This window comes from Meles meles, chromosome 7 (assembly GCF_922984935.1).
Source record: "Meles meles chromosome 7, mMelMel3.1 paternal haplotype, whole genome shotgun sequence".
NCBI classification, from domain to species: domain Eukaryota; kingdom Metazoa; phylum Chordata; class Mammalia; order Carnivora; family Mustelidae; genus Meles; species Meles meles.
This window is the reverse complement of record NC_060072.1, coordinates 70,489,549-70,505,278: the sequence shown is the minus strand read 5'-3', so window position 1 is coordinate 70,505,278 and position 15,730 is coordinate 70,489,549. Positions and strand designations below refer to the sequence as shown.

The following is a 15,730-nucleotide window of genomic DNA, read 5'->3' as shown; positions in this document are numbered from 1 at the left end:
TGTTTAAACACATTCACCACATACCCCATAACAGAATATGATGACAATATGTATTAAGGATAATACAGAAAATGTGGCTAAATGCATTCTGTATTATGGTTCCATAATACAGCATGCAAATGGTTCTGACTAAGCAGACACAGGAGACAGTCGTTAGTGCGCACGCTGTGAATGTATATTATGAATAATGCATAAAACTTGGCTAAGTCCTAATGAGTCCATTGACATCCTATGGGGTCCAAAGGAGGCTCAGATCCCAAAGCATGGCCCTGGCACATTTCTATCCACCAATCATTATAAAAAACAATACCATGAAAACAAAGGACATTAAACAACATGAATGCACTCTCATTCTAGGTAAAGCTTTTGAAATAAGCACAAAAATTAGAAGAAACTTTGAAAGGAGAACTAAAAGTCCATCTTACATCATCACCCCACTTACAGTTTTTCAAAATTATCTATTGCAATTTAAATGGGACAAAAGCTGCAGTTGAGGGTTTGATGTAATTTCTTTTCTCTGGTTTTCTTCAGGGAGCTGCTATTACAAGGAAGAGCGAAGCAATCCCGAAGGAAAGTGACCAAACTCTTAGACCAGGGTGGTAGAAAGTCCTCCTGCTTTGAAGAGAAACGCTTACAAAATGAATTATACCCAATTAAATCAGGAAATAGATATAATGTGTCTGAAAGCAGTCTTTAGGGTAAAAACTCCTTGAAATTCCAGTTTTTACACAGCTTTAGGAAGAATCTAAAAGAATGCCAGGAGCATGTCATCTGCTGGACATTAAAAATCAGTGGGGTTTTTCCCCCCCCAATAGCCATTAAATACTCTTAACAACTGAGTCCTTGAAAAGAGAAACCATGTCTTTTATCCCCAGATGGGTGTACCCCAAGATGAACACCTATACAGACATGTTCAACGTGTTCACTGAGCCAAAAATGCAGAGCTGAGCAAGCTGTGCCTGAGATGCACAAATTAAGTATGTGACAGAAGCTTGTGCACCCAAGTCTCCCCTTGGAGTAGGAGTGGAAAAGCAAGGACAGCTGCTCCTTCGCGGTGCTCCCAGGGGTGGGTGGGAAATGGGCACTCTGGGAACACATCCCCAGAGAACAGTGAAGAGACAAGGGCCGGCCACTTGGGGAAGCAGCAGGCCAAGAAAAACCCTCACTCTCAGAAAACATGCAAGAGCCAAAGGCCGAAGTGGGAGCAGGAGTTAAATTTCAGGGGATGGGGTTCTTGACATTCTGCCTGGCTCCCTGATGTTTTCCCATCCCTTCTCCAGGTGCAAGAACGGGGCACAGTCAAGGCAAACGGCCGCAGTCGGAAGCTGCCGCAGAACCTAAAGTGTGGCAAAGTAGAGAAATCCCCATCACGGCATTGTAAACCACAGGTCATTTGCCATCCATATTTGGGCTCAAATCAGTTCCCAGGAGAAGTTCTAATGGCAGTTTCGCCTAGATGGTGTGAAGGGAGGGCTCGCTGGAAGACCCCTTCTGCAAAATAATATTGCTATATTTTCCCATCCCTAACTACTAAAAGAGCCAGAAATTCTAAGTCTAGTAAACGTTTATGAAAAACAACCCTTCATACGTTTCTATTTAAAGTACAAATCCTCCTGGGTATAGTTAAGTAAAAAAAAAAAAAAAAGAAAGAAAGAAATGATAAATTTGTATTTGCTTTCTTTTGTGAAAAGAACTAGGACAATAAAGGAGCCTAGCATGTTTGGGGTAGACACTAGGTGATTTAAAAATGGTTAAAGATGGGACACACAGACAGATTAACTTTGCTTGCTTTTCTGACTGGACTGACCCTGGTATGACCAGGGATTCTGCGATGAGGAATTAAGATTCTCAACGGACGGGGCGCCTGGGTGGCTCAGTGGGTTAAAGCCTCTGCCTTCAGCTCGGGTCATGATCCCAGGGTCCTGGGATCGAGCCCCACATCGGGCTCTCTTCTCGGCAGGGAGCCTACTTCCTCCTCTCTCTCTCCCTGACTCTCTGCCTACTTGTGATCTCTGTCTGTCAAATAAATATATAAAATCTTTAAAAAAAAAAAAAGATTCTCAACGGACACTTAAAGTTTAAAACTTTCCCAGTGCTGTATTATTATGTTTGTATTTACACCTGGGTAAGCGCTGTTGTTGTTGCTAGAGCATGAAGTATGAAAATCATACAGAAAAATAAGGTATCTGTTGTAACCACTTCTGCTGTTTTCCTTGTTCTAAAATTTGCCTCGTGGCAAGTGTGAGAGAACAAAGTTCTGTTCCTGATATGACAATTCCATAAAGCTATTCTGCCTTTGAAAACCATTCTCCACCAGGGTTTGTCCCAGCTACTCTATCAGCCACCGACAATTGCTTCACTCCCCCAGCGTTTCCTCACCCCTCCCAGATGCCACCAAAAGAATCACAGAAAGTCTCTCAGTAGCACTTTGCTTCTCAGCGGGAAGCTGTACTGTTTGTGAGATCCATTTTGATACAAACCTAAATTAGGCCTCTGGAAATAGGTAATGCATAAAAAGAAGCATTTTGTGTCACCAAATTATTATTATAGGTTATGGTTAACCCTTGGAAGATAGAGGTGAGCTCTGCAGCTCCCCACTGAGGTGACTATTTGTCATGAAATCACAGGCCCTACCTCAAAAGATGTTTCAGGTGAGCTTGCGATAAGGCAAACTATCTGGTTGACCTATAGGATTCTGATAGCTAGTTTAAGTGGGAAGCTATGAGAAATGCCAGTTAAACAAAAGGATCGGCACAGCATGGAGAGCCAGCAGTCAGCTAGCATAAGTTTAACAGCTGACAGAGCCTGGAGATGGAGGGAAACGAAAATGGATCAGGATATTTTACTATCAGACAGATTTAAGACTCTTCTCTTTGAAAGCTCTCCTTGCAAAGACACACAGAGGGGCAAAAGTTCAGAGCTACGACCATTTTTTTTAAACGTTACTTGTGATAAAACTATTAACTCGTCACGTGGAATTAAAATAAATAAGAATATTGAACATACTGAGGCTTCTAATGATTTCTTCATACAGTTCAGATGGTAAATAAATTTCGTTTTTGGAATCCCTTGCACAGAAATTTAAAATTCTGGTCCACAATTCAAAGAAATCTAAGAACTGACCCTAAAACTATCCTAGCATCAGCATCCTAACACCAGTTCGTGAAAACATTTGGCATTTGAGCTTTTCTAATTTAACCCCTGTTAATATTGGATTCTCTTATTTTTGTTTCTTCATCACTACATTAAAATAAGCAGGATTCACAGTATTAATAATTATAAACATAACTGAGTTCAAGAATCCAATCAAAGACTGCTTTCTATTAACCTGTCACCTAAAGGAACCACATAGAACATGCATGACATCTTCTCATCTTTCAGTCTAACTCAGATCACTTTCTTATTAAAAACTGTATAAGAGTCAACATGTCATACAATAATAACTCAGCTTTTCCTTCTTTATCATGCATTTTTATTCTGCATTTTGGTAAAAATTATCACACGTGCCTGACTTATCTCATTAAAATAAACAGACACAACTGAGTTCATATCTCTTGAGACACAGTAAACACAGTGCAAAATGTAATTCCTCAAATTAGAATAACTGATATTTACTGAACAAATAACTGAATAAGTAAAGCTTCTTCAAAGTGAGTATCACAGGTTTATGGTGAAAAGTAACAGAGTTATTCTGTAACTGGTATCATGGGGGGAAAAAAATAGCTAATAAGAACAACCAAAGTTTTGTAAGGAGTTTAGGAGACTATGGATACCAGCCAAATTTCATAGCTACACCAGAGCTTTTAGCTGAGCTGCTAAATTTGAACGCAGAGTAAATGTTCTTCTCCCCTTTCCTAGACATAACCCATAAAATAATAGTTTCTTTTCAATGTCTAAGAATGTTGTTTAAGTCTCATCCTAGTCAGCAACAAGATCTTCAGCCTCAGAAAAAGTCTAGTCAATCACAATAAGCTGCAGAATATAACATTCTAACATCAAAAGTCCTGGAATCACTCACTTCACAGTGAGACCATCATATGATCCCACTAAAATCTCGTTCAAGGATTTCCGACTAGCTAATTGCTTGGCATCCTCGGGATATTCAGATATCATCTGAATTCCAGCTACTGAAATTAAATCCCCTGTGTTTCCATTTTCTACAATAATTCCTCAATTCAAATATCCAACAGCATGACATCAGGTCATACCTAAAGCACCACACTGTAGACAAGGCCCTCTCTCAAAAGTTTCTGCGGTCTATGTGTCACACATGGTACATACCTGTGAGGTCCATTCCCTGGGAACTCGCTTTTGCTGCAGCTTCCTCCTTAAAAATATTCCTACACCCATGCTGATTTTGTATCTGTTCAGTTCAAATTTAGATTCATTGGTACTTTTCCATAGTTACATTTCTTGCTCAGTTGATAGGTCCCTTTATTTATTCTGAAGTTTTCGATGTAAGACAAACAGGAATACCACCTTCTAAAATTACTACTATCCTACCATCCTCCAATGGAACATTAGTGGGAAGCAATATTCTCCAAAGCTATGAAGCATACACTGCCCTAAATTACATTGCAGTCGCTGCCCTGAGCTCACACATTTTTGAATAGAAAGGCTCCCAGGGATCTCTCTGTACTGACTGCATTTACTGCTTTAAAATATTTTTAACCCAGACGCTAAAGTGCCAGCCTTGCAGTTCCTCATGCTAATCCCGGCTTGGGTGGCTGTTCTTAAGGGAAAGCATTCAAAACATTGTAACAGTGCATCAACTTTGACCCTTTTCACTTAAACATGAGACTCTTAAAAAAAGTTTGAATTCCAGAGGGAATCACTGAACTTTGACCTGCTTAAAATTAGTTTTGTTTTAGTGCCTTCATGGTGACTCAACAGGCCAATTTTCCAGACACTTAAGACGTCTCTGCCCCTGAAGATTCCAGTTCAAGTCCACAGCTATGTTTGCTGGTCAGATCAGAACACTTTGTCCCAGGGTTTCAAGCAGCAAATTCCCAGCTCTCCATCTCTTTGCCAGATGTTGGCATTAGTTGGTATTAAACTCGATCTAAACACACACACACACACACACCCCTCACAAACGGGATAGACCCTATTTTTCTTCTTTCTCTCTCTTTTTTTTTTTCCCACATACAGCCTTTTAGGAAACAAAGTTTTCCACTCAAAATTCGGTCATGGAGAAATGTTTATCAGGATTATATAAACATTACTTAGTAGCCTAACTCCTAACTACAAGAATAAAACTCCTAACTTTTGGTAAGCACTACTATGCTACATTTATAATACAAGCTTTCTGAATCTACTCTTCTTACTGGGGAACAAAAAAAGCTACTGGGATTTTATTTTCTAATCCGTTACAGATTTTTTAAATTTTCAGTTAATAATTATATTGCAAATTAACATTATCACAGTATTACACTTTCCTTCAGTGGAATTTCAAGAACAACATCTGTGAAAAAATCCGTGACAATTAATAGGTAAAGATACCAAAGAACTAAAGGTGTCATACAATTCATTCAGTTTAATTTAGTACCTCAAAACTGCTCCCCCTTTTAGCTAAACTAGCTTTTTTTGCAAAAACAAAACAGCACTCAATTTCATTAATACGATCTAAGATGTTTAATAAGAGGGAAGTAACTATTAGTCTAGAACAATTCCTGGATAAACGCTGTGCTTTAAAATTTTTAGGAAAGTCGAGGATAAAAGCATTTGAGAAAAGAAAACCCATTTAGTACTACGAAACCAGTAAAAAAGAAATGTTATCACAGCTAAAACAATCAGTACAACACAAATCAGTCTACAAAATTTACATACAAAACATACCTACTTAAACAAGACGAGTTTATTGTCTTCTTAGTTAGCTATACCAAAACGTAGTGCAAAAGTGAATACGAGACCATCACATTCGAACACGCCTTTCCACTTAAATCTATCAGTTTTCGAAGAGAAACCGATGACATTCTTGAAATACAGGCATTTGATCCCTATCGTTAATGCCCAAAGCTGGAAGTCAGAGGCAATAGGGTACAGTGTCACAAAACCGATCACAGAAAAATTCATTTGAATTGTTTTCTATCCTGTTAAACAGCACTAATACTCAGAAAATAAAAACTACTCAACTGAGTCTCTCTGGCAATTGTTTCTTTCATTTCCTACCCATTTGAGAAAGAACACAATAAAGATGTGCAAATGGGGGTAAATGGTGAATGTCTGCATACGTATATTACTACTCCATTTTTATTTTATTCATAAATCATTCAACACGTAACATTGTGTGAGTGGTACCAAATAGCCACAAATTTCTTAAATTAAGAAAACATCTGGAATTCAATTATTTTATATTTCAAGCACATGTAACCAGGTTCTTTAGTGATGGTTAAGAAAACAAGCACTAATAGTTTCAAAAACTGAGTCAATTACTTATGCGAAGAAGTCAACTAAAATGAAAATTTCAAAGGCTACCAAATAGCACCTTCAAATGACATGAAAATAAGTATGAATTATGTAAGATGCTAATAAAAACACACATGTTTACAGATAAGACAGTGAATGGTAGTACTTAAATAAAATTATACAGAGACATTCCCACATAGGGACCATTATCTGAAGAATCTGCCAACAGAGGATTAGTATTGTAGTTGCTTTAATCCTTTAATTGTCTTAATAATAAAATATGCTACTAATTGTGTACGGTATTTGGCCTTGCATTCCAAAAGACATCATTTGCATTTTTCTTTGTATACATTGTAAAAACTAACATCCAATGTCATTAAAAAGTAATGTGACTGGTTTTTATACAAACATACCATGTCATCCTTATGTGCTTTCCCTTCACAGAGCTCCCCTTAAAACACCACTCACTTACCCTAAAAATCAGTCATCAGCCACAGTATTTCTACCACCTTCTGAAAGTGCTTTCTAAGTCTGTAAGACACACACATGCATACACACTTCGAAATATCCTCAATGGTGACAAATTTCATAATTTGAAAGTCAATTTTAGCCATTTTCATCATTTCAGAGAGACATTTATAGCCAACTCTGGTGAATAAAAAAAGGATGATGAATCTTGGTATAAAATACGAATAGAAAGTAATGAGATGGATGTTTTAGTCAGGCTTGCAAATGATTCAAAAGACAATTCTGAGAGGAAGTTTTCCAAAATGTTTTGAACAAGGGCATCATTGGAATCAGGGTTTTACTTCTCCGGGTGACAATTTTGAAAAACAACATTAATATGAATGCATAAATGATAGCACAATTGTTGTTTTTAAAAATCAGACTCGGTACTTTTCACTCATACTCTGCAGATATGAAATAAGCAGATATGCATTTCCATTAGGATGGTTATATATGTACTTTCCGAAGCTTCCTCTGGGTAAAACTAACCGTAGGCTGATTTGCAAAATATTATATACAATATAAACTTAACTCTTGATCCTTCAATAAAGAACAAAAACCCTTATTTCCACAGTCAGATGTTTACATCCAACCCCAATCTGTGGGCTTCCATAAACTTTTTTCTCTCCTATACAGAGTCAAAACCTAACAAGAGCTCACTGTGGGATTATGCACAAAAACTGCAAATTTAAACAAGGTGTGATCGTATACTTTTTCACACATTATTGTATCATGCTGCACCAGAACACTAATGTATGCACAGTTTCAAAATAGCTTTGGCTATTACTGCACAGACTTGAAAACTACTAAAATCCCAATAAGAGCACTTTTCAAAAACTGTTCCTTCCTTACTGCACACTAGTAAAGGTTGCTTTTGCTACTTGTCTTCTATAACAGAAAAAAATACAGAAATGTCTATGACATTGCCTCATAATTCTGAGGTCTTACTTATTAGACTTTGTATTTATAAAGTTGTTTCGTCAATATAAAGATGACAATGGGACTCGATATTATTTAATCGACTCAATTATGGAACAAGTGTGCTCTTTTTCCTTATGCTGCCCTACTTTCTTTTAAGTTGCATTTGAATTATTGATGAAGTTGCAATAAAGCATTTCTTTGTTAGACATAGTTTAAAAGTGGAGAATGATGTTTCATGGTTAATTTTTAGGCCGATAGTGATAAAATACACACACTTGTTGTCCTTTCAAAGAAAGTCAATAGCATGGTACAAGCTTCAAAGAGTGACTTTTCCTTTTTTTCTAGTGTCTTGAAAATACATTGTGCTGAAATCATGAGTATAATTACAAATATAAAGGCAAACAATGTAAGCAAAGTGCACGATAGAAAATACAGGTCCAAGTCTTCCTGGGTATTGAAAAGAGTTACACCTGTGATAAATTTAGGTTCTGTTTTTCATCAAGTATTCAAGGACTTATTTAGTTATATAGCAGAATGAGGCCCCCCAAAATGGTAGAATGAATAGTCTTGGGGACAGGGACATTTCTTATTTAGACTACCTAATCACTACATAAACGCTGCCCCATCCATTGCACCTTCCAAACAACAACCAGAATGATCTTTTAATTTTTTTTTTTAAAGATTTTTAAAATTTATTTGACAGTGAGAGAGAGACAGAAAGAGAGCAGGGGCAGAGGGGAGAGGGGGAGGGAGAAGCAGACTCCCTCCACGCAGGACTTGATCCCAGGACCCTGGGACCATGACTCCAGCCAAGGATGCCCAACCAGCTGAGCCATGCAGCAGCCCCCAGAGTGATCTTTTTAAAATGCAAATCTGAATCATTTAATTTGCCTTTGCTTTTTTGATACAAACTCCAGATCCTTAGCAGCACCTGCAAGACCCTCCTCCTCCAGCTTCATTTTTTGAAACGTTTGCCCTTCTTTTTTGTACCACATCCACTCTGGTCTCCTTAATTCCTCAGCTCTCCAAGCTGTAGCCCACATCAGAGTTTGTACGGGCCATTCCATATTCCATATTCACCCACACCTCCTCCACCTAGTTGCTTGCCCTCACCCTCTTCATATCCCAGCCAAAATGTCTCTTCCTCCTGGAAGCCACCTATGACTTCCAGAATAAATCAAGCTACCCAATAAAATCTCCTTATAAATCCCTATACTTTTCAGCCATAATGCACTCCATAGAAGTTATCACTAATACCATTGCACAACTCTCTTAGGTAAGCTACATTCACCAGGTTACCCAGAGTAATCAATGTGCTTCCGTCCTTCTGTGAAACAAACTATTGGCCATGGCACCCTAATGGCAAAAAGTCTTCTCTGCACACCCACACACAACCACTCTAACCACTCTAATTGCTGCTTAATGCCAAATCTGTTTATGTCATTCTACTTCTTATTGTAATTGGATAAATTCATTAAATATTACATAGCTAATAAAATATGAGGGCAAATGTTTTTAGTGGCATGAGATTAAATATATTGGAAAAATAAAGGCAAATTGTTTTTAATAAACACTAACGTCCTCTTTACTTCATAAAATTGGAATAAAGCTCAAAAAAATCTACACAAATTCTGCACTACACAAATCCTTGCCAAATGCCTTTAAGTTTTCCTGCCACCTTTAGTAAGTTTAAAAAAAAGTCATAGAATATATATTATGGGTGTAATTATGAGGAATTGTTAATCAAGAGGAAATGCTAAGTCATTATGACCTAGCTAGCCCACACAAATATGCACACACACAGTCCCTCCATGAGTTTTAAAATATTTTAAAGCATCACAACTGTACTCTAAAACCTGATCTATTTTTTAATACTTGGAGTTCATATGATCTCACTTAAATAGTAACATGGTTACTCAAAAAAATAGTCAAAATTTGTCTCCAGTGCAATTTCTCCCCATTTAGTGATTAACTTACTCTCTAGAAACCGAGCTCAGAAGTCTACAAAGTGGATGCAAAAAAACAATAATATATTGGCATGCTAGAAAAAAATTACATCTATTTATATTAGTTGTTCTATAAATATTCTTTATTCCCTCTTTATCTCATCCCTTTTAATTTCTATTTTTGGATATTTACCAATAGTAATATAATAATCCTTTTATTGATGGTGCATATAAATGACCTAAAAAAATTAGGAGACTAGTGAATTAGATGCCCATCTGGGAACCTGAAAATCCTAGGCTTATACTCTTGTTCACATACTGGCAAGAATTCCTGCTCTCAAAGCAATGCACAGAGACACCACTACCACCATCACATGTCTATATACAGTCAGCTGTCCTACGTCCAATTACAGTGTTCCCTTGACCTCATTCCAAAAATAACTTTTATCCAAAGCTAGAAGTTCAAGATGATCCACACGATTTTATTTATTTTCTTCCCTTTCACCCATTTTGCCCACCCCTCTGACAACCATCAGTTTATTCTCTATTTATGGGTCTGTTTTTGCTTTTCATTTTTTGGTTTGTGTTTGTTTTGTTTCTTAGATCCCACATATAAATGAAATCATACAGTATTTGTCTTTCTTTGCATGACTTATTTCACTTAGCATAATATCCCCTAGGTCCATCCATATGGCCATAAAAGGCAAGATCTCGTTTTTTTTTTTTGTTATGGCTGAGTAATATTCCGTTGTGTACATATACCACTTCTTCTTTGTCCATTCATCTGTTGATTGATACTCGGGTTGCTTCTATACCTTGGTTATTGTAAATAATGCTGAAATAAACATAGTGGTATGCATATCATTCCAAATCAGTGTTTTCATTTTCTCTGGGTAAATGCCCAATAGTGGAATTACTGTATCATATGGTAATTCTATTCCCAATTTTTTAAGGAAATGCCATACTGTTTTCTGTATGGTTTTATGTTTTCATCTAATTACTAATAGATTCCCACAGGGGTCTTCATTTCACAACAGAAGGAAGTTCATGTTAATGTCATTCTCTCTCTTTTCTTTCACCATTTTATCACATTATAATCTCATATGGTTTGGGAAATGGATTACAGATTATATTCTCTAATTTTTAGCTAACTTAATCCTCATAAAGTGGACAAGTGTTTCAAACAGACTTCCTATAATGGACGCCTGGGTGGCTCAGTTGGTTAAGCACCTGACTCTTCATTTCAGCTCAGGTCATGATCTCAAAGTCATGAGATTAGGCCTTGAGGCTCCAGGCTCAGCAGGGAGTCTTCTTGAAGATTTTCTCCCTTTCTCCCTCCCCCATCTCCCTCCCCCATCCTCTCAGATAAATCAATCAATAAATCTTTTTTTAAAAAAGACTTCTTACAAAACGGAACAAAAATCTAGGGATTTTCAAGTAATACTAATAATGGAAATATAAATGAACACAGGAAGATGGCAAAACTGTATCTCTTAGACCAGTGCTAGTTCTTTTTTAGCCATACTTCAAGGACAATCTCTAAGAATTCAAAAAAAAAAATAGAGAAAAAAAATTATCTGGAAAGCTGTGTTTAGTGGATGCTGTGGGATGCTACCTGGTGGCCCACATTTCGCAGCTGCCAGAGGTGCTGGTTGCTGAAGACTCAATTCTAAGGCCCTTCCTAAGAACTGTCCTCATCCAAAGTTCCACTCCCTCTCCAGGGATGGCCCACATCCAACGCCAGTGTGACACTACAGAGGCCTGGCTCCCTTGCCTCGGTTCAGGACATCTCTAAGAAGCCACCCAGTTCCAGAGCTTCCCATAGACTAGCTGAAGCCTCAGGTGTGACACAGTCAACGTCTCCTGAGACCCATCCTGCTTCTCTCAGCCCCTCCAAAGCCGTCCCAGTAAACCCATTGCATACATACTACATGTCAGAGTTGGTGTCCAGGGAACTCTGATGTACTCCCACTGTTACTTCTATTGTCATTTAAACAGAACCTTGCTCTGAATGTTTATCGTGACCTGAATATTAGCTTAAGTACAACACATGTACATAAATTACGAATGTGTGTGCACATACACACACATTCTGGAGAACTGTGTACTCTAAAAATTTTACTGATGGGGTACCCCTAAAGTACTAACATGTCACCAAATATGCAAAGACCGCATTTTAACTGCTGACTTAAGGAGCCAGATTTCCATTTTTTGGCAACACACCCTTACTTCATTCAGAAGCGAAGCTGACCATGTTACTCAACGCTATAAGGATCCCCATGGCCGACAAGACAGAATCTGGTGCATAGCGGTCTATGATAAAAAGATCATCCTGATCTGACCACCATCAACAATCACGACCTCATCTGAGCCAGTCCCCACCATGACACAGAACAATCTGTAATTTCACAAACACAACATGCCATTTCTCACCTCCTCGCTTTTTTACTTATGTGGCACTGCCTGCTTAGAATACCCTCCTCCCTTCCCCGCACCACTCCCTGCCCTACTTAGCGTAAGTCAGAGCCTTACAAAGTGCACATTGCTGGGAGCGGTGTGCCCAAGCGCTGGCAATAAAGGGATGCGGTGTCTGCAGAAATTTTAAGAAGTATAACTAAGAGTCAGTGGGCTTTTTATTATCATCTGGCTCCAACAATTCTAAATTATGGTAGAAATAAAATGGTCCTTGCCACCGAGGCTGACTGCCCCTAAAACCCACCCTGGATGAGCCACGCACCTGTTTTAAGCCTTGACAGGAATGCCAGTAAACATGAGACAATCCTAGTAAGACTTTAGGTTTGAATATAGATCATCATTAACTCCAAGAAAACCAAAGAAGTTGTATAAAGCAGAAAAGTAATAAACAGATGATATTCTCAGAGATAAATAACATTACATAGTCAATGTAACTGTTTCCTGAACTGATTTAACCCCCTCTACACACACAAACGAAAGGATGAAATTACATTGGAAAAAAGGGAAAAGGAACGTGTGGTTTTCGTAAGGCAAGGTAGAGGAAGAGTAGAATAACAAAGCCGAATACTAAGAAATAGATAGATAAATAACCTTTTTTGGATACAAAAAATAAGGTGCGAACACTTGATTTATAAATACAGATTTGTGGGGCACCTGGGTTAGCTCAGTAGGTTAAGTGTCTGCCTTCAACTCAGGTCATGAACTCAGGATCCTGAGATCCAGCCCCGTAGCCTACTTCTCTCTCCCATTTCTCCTGCTTGTGCTCGTTCTCCCTCTCTCTGCCAAACGAATAAATAAAATCTTTCTTTAAAAGAGGGGGAAAAAAAGAAAGCAAGAAATAGAGACTTGTGGGACCCAAGTCTTAACAGCTGGTTAAGGTCTGATTTGATTTTGGCTCAGGTCATGATCTCAGCATTGAGAGATAAAGCCCCACATTGGTGTCAGACTCCAAACTAGGTGCAGAGCCTGCTTAAGATTCTCTCTCTGCCTCTCCCTCTGCCCCTCCTACACCTCCCTCGTTCTCTTTAAAAAAAAAAAAAAAAAAAAAAAATACAGAGCTAAAAGTGGTAGCAATGGGATAGGTATGATCCTTACTAAGACAGGAGTACTATTTTATTATAGAACTTTGAGTTTACACAATGTACATACATTATGGTAATATGTATTTAATGTATTTAATTGATTAATGAAATACCCAACTCATACATTATTTCACTTAGAAAACTTCCCAACCTCTCTTCTGTGCTCTCAAAATAGTCTATCACTACACCTATCACACTGATAATATAATTATCAGTTTGTTACTAGCTCCCCTATCAAATCAAGATTCTTACAGATAAGAACCAAGATTTATTTATATTTGTATCCCCTTGCAAAAAGATACTTAAATTCAATAAATATTTACTGAGCTCCAAGTAGACAAAAGTAGTAATAAGATACAGGTTTCTGATTTCAAAGAATAACATTTATAACCATAAAATGTCATCATATGGTAAAGCTCATTATGTGCCAAGGATTGCTTTAAGTACTTTATATCCATTCTCTCGTTGATTCCTCACAACTGCTTATTGATATAATTATCCCCATTTTGCAGATGAGGAATCACAGACTGAGAGAGGTTAAGTAAATTGCCCAGCTCAAGAGAGGTAAATGAGGATCCAAAACAGGGGTATAATAATGAACTACAGAATTGACATTCCAAAGCACAAACTCACAATTATATCTCAAAGGATAAGACATGTTCACAACATGCTTACAATATGGTACAATATATAATTAAGTCATAAAAGTGGTTATAGATGTAAATAACAGAAGATCAGAAGGAGAGAACTCCGGTCAGTATATTCTTTGAGGATGCTATGAAAAGGTAAATTTTAATTTGGAAATTAAGAGATGGGTAGGGTTTCAGGAACTCTAAATGAAGGGATGATACATACAAAAGGAACACATAGAACACATAGAAACATGAAGGCACACACGTAGATGCAGACGGCAGGCACTACATGTGTCAAATCTCTCTGTCTGAATAATCAAGGGTTACAGCGGGTACAGATCCAGTCAGCGGAGTTCTCCGGAGACACACAGTCTCCTTTGTGTCCGAGGGTTGGTTTCTGAACCTTTGAAACATGGAAACAAATGGGTAATTGCCAGAGGTACTATCCCAGTAAGTTACTGGAATGGGACTGGAAGGCAGAGTTTACAAAGCACCTGAAATTGGGTGATTTTCCATGTTTTTCCCCCCTGAAGTCCTTCCTCTTGTCTCCATCTCTAACACTACTGCTAGAATCCAAATTCCAAGCCACCATTTTTCTCTTGTGTAAATAACACCAATAGCCTCTCTTAAGTTCAGTCTATACACTATCGCCACAAATTTTATTAGTTTCAAGCCTAAAACTATTCAGTAAGGTTCTCATCACCCATTTTATAAGAACTCAACTTTCTAACATGGAGCATCAGGTTTAATGATCTGATCCCAACCTACTTCTAGGGCCTTGTTTCCCAGTCACTTGGCTCCAGCTCCTGTGGCTTTCTAATTCCAAGAACATACCCCTGCCCCTCTTTGAATTCTCTGCACATGCTGCCCCTCATGTCTCAAAAATTTTTTGTATTGTCCTCTTTACCTCGTTAGTCATTCTTCAAATGTGACTTCCTCATGGCAGCCTCCTCTGACGGGGTCCCCTAAATATAACACATATTTCTCTTGTAGAATGCATATACTTCTGTGAAATAGAGTGGCACAACTTGTCATCACAAATGCAGGTAATTGATAAAGAAAGGCATACATAAGGTGTATGCCTACTTCATACATCACTGACATTTCATATGGTGTCTGGTTCATAGTAGGTGTTCAATAAATGTTTGTTGATTGCTGAATGAATGAAGGGACAAAACAAAAAGAGAAAGCAGAAATACAAACAACTGGATCATGACCCAAGAAAAGTCAACTGAGGAGCAAATTTGAAGCAGAGAGAAAAGCAACTCTGGAAGAATTCTCTGAGTAAGACAGAGTTCAGGTGTGGGCTGTGGCTTTTTATGCAATGAGATGGCCTCTGGTGTGAGCATTCTGAGAAAAGTTGATAAGGCTGACATGTTGCAGATTGTTTGGGAATCATCTGTGAAATTGTGTTCAGCTTGAATCCAAATCAGAAACAAATTATTCTCAAAGGGAAAAGTTTGAATATGAGCCTGAAAAGATATAGGACTTGGAGATAGAATATAAGACCATCAAAAAACCAGACTTGGGGCGCCTGGGTGGCTCAGTGGGTTAAGCCTCTGCCTTCAGCTCAGGTCATGATCTCAGGGTCTCTGGGATCGAGCCCCGTATCGGGCTCTCTACTTGGCAGGGAGCCTGCTTCCTCCCCTCTCTGGCTGCTGCTCTGCCTACTTGTAATCTCTCTCTCTCTCTCTCTCTATCTGTAAAAAAGAAAAAAAAAATTTTTTAAAGAAAAAACCAGACTTAAGAGTCTAGGTCC

General features: G+C 38.1%; 1 protein-coding gene across 3 annotated transcripts in view; it reads right to left on the bottom strand.

Moving 5' to 3' along the window:
• SOX5 (SRY-box transcription factor 5) overlaps positions 1–15,730 on the bottom strand; it is a 999,188-nt gene that overhangs the window by 969,653 nt on the left and 13,805 nt on the right. Inside the window, exon 1 of one of the 3 annotated variants that reach the window (XM_046013234.1) lies at positions 4,282–4,382. The exons of the other annotated variants lie outside the window; for them this stretch is intronic. The gene's annotated coding sequence lies outside the window, so the exon portion shown is untranslated. Of the gene's footprint in view, positions 1–4,281; positions 4,383–15,730 lie in introns of those variants that run through there. 3 annotated transcript variants of the gene reach the window in all.